The following is a 1,906-nucleotide window of genomic DNA, read 5'->3' on the forward strand; positions in this document are numbered from 1 at the left end:
AACTGCAGCGATTCTGTCCAGAGGAGTCAAAGATCGAAGTAGAAACTCATGGACGGCTACAAAAAGAGCTCGATGAGGTGAAAATGGCCAACAAGTGTTTAACCCAGTGTTACTGTAAGTATAGGTTTGATCCAACAGATTAACAGAAGACATTAAATAAATCTATAAAAGAACCAAATGCATGATTGCTTTTATTGTGACAGAGACTCGTGTGTTTCAGTCATTCCATGATAGAACATTTAGAGTTACAGGAGTCACTGGAAACTCAGGACTGCCCTGATAACCATGGCCTCTACATGTGGATGGAATGTTTTGTTCATGATACCAGCGCAAGTTTATGACTGCATGAGCTTCAACGGTAAAGCTGTCACCAAACTTCATGTTTTAATGTGAACAAAAATGCAAAATTTGCAAACTGTGCTCAAAATAAAGATAAAGGTTCATGATTTTGACAGATGCATTATGGCTGCAAACTCCAAAAATGGTGGCTAAGAAAACCTAGAGTCTAGTGAACACTTTAATTTAAGATCCCCACGAATGTTTGGCTTTTTTAATCTGTCATTCCACCACATTACAGCACGACGAGGAGTCCTGGATGTGTTGTTTCACCCGGAGAGGCTGCAGCAGCCGATGAACAAAGCGGGATCTGTTGCACGTAAGTTGTGTTAGAAAACACCCATGCAACTTTGGAATATTAATATTTGAGAACAGACGTCTTTTTGTTTTCGCTGCAAGTCAGAAAGTAACTTTTCGAGACAAAAAATGTGCTAAATGGACGAGCGCAGCAGCTCGTGGATCTGTTTTCATGTCACAGTTTCAGAGGTTAACGCTGCAGAAACAGTGTCAGCTGATGTTTATGATGTGGGTCTGGTTGATGCAGCTACACCTGATAAACATACATGTGACTCTCAGAGGTGTGAATGAGCTGAATAACAATTTAGGAATCAGTCAGGAAAAACAATGCAATCAGTGACAGCGGCTGTGCAGCACAGTTTATGCATAAAACACAATATCTGAGGAGACAGAGGAGCAGATCTGGTAGACATCAGACTTATTTCACTTCTAAGACGGGACAAGAACCAGACTGCTGGTGTTTCATTTGTCATCCTGTTTGGTGTTTTCAGTTTATCTACACAGTGTGATGCTTCAGTAACTCTGGATGCTCAAATGAACAGTTCAGATGGCCCTTTGATCCCCCGGCCACGAAGCCTGTAAACGACATTTAGGCCTCATAGTTAATGTTTCTCAAGACGTGGTTTTCATTCGGCAAGCAAAGTCATTCATGTGTCCAACTGAACAACCCATCAGATACTGACTTGGCTGGTTAAGTGATTCTCAAACGAGTAAATCACCCAACGCAGCAACTAGCACTGCTAGGCTAGCCACTAGCATCCCTAGACTAGCGACTAACATTCCTAAGATAGTCATTAGTATCCCTAGACTAGTGATGAGCACTCTTAAGCTAGTCATGAAGATCTATTGGCTAGCAGCTAGCATTCCTAGGTTAGTCACTAATATCCTTAGACTAGCGACTAGCATTCCTAGACTAGTCATTAGGATCCTTTGGCTTGCAGCTAGCATTCCTTGGAGAGTAGCTAGCTTCCCTAAGCAGATGACTAGCATTTCAAGACTAGCTATAAGGCCATCACTTCACATTCCTAGGCTTGTGGGAAGCATTCCTAGGTTAGTCATTAGCATTACTAGCCTAGCAACCAGCATTCCAAGGCCATTCATTATGATCCATTGGCTAGTGGCTAACATTCCCGGGCTAGTGACTAGTATCCCTGCACAGCTGACTAGCATTTCAAGGTTAGTTATTTGGATCCTTTGGCAGGGAAGTAAAGTTCCCAGGCTAGTGGCTAGCATTCCATGGCTAGTCATTAGCACTACTAGGCTAGCAACTAGC

Source organism: Stegastes partitus, unplaced genomic scaffold, assembly GCF_000690725.1.
Source record: "Stegastes partitus isolate 25-593 unplaced genomic scaffold, Stegastes_partitus-1.0.2 Scaffold1627, whole genome shotgun sequence".
Taxonomy (NCBI): Eukaryota; Metazoa; Chordata; class Actinopteri; family Pomacentridae; genus Stegastes; species Stegastes partitus.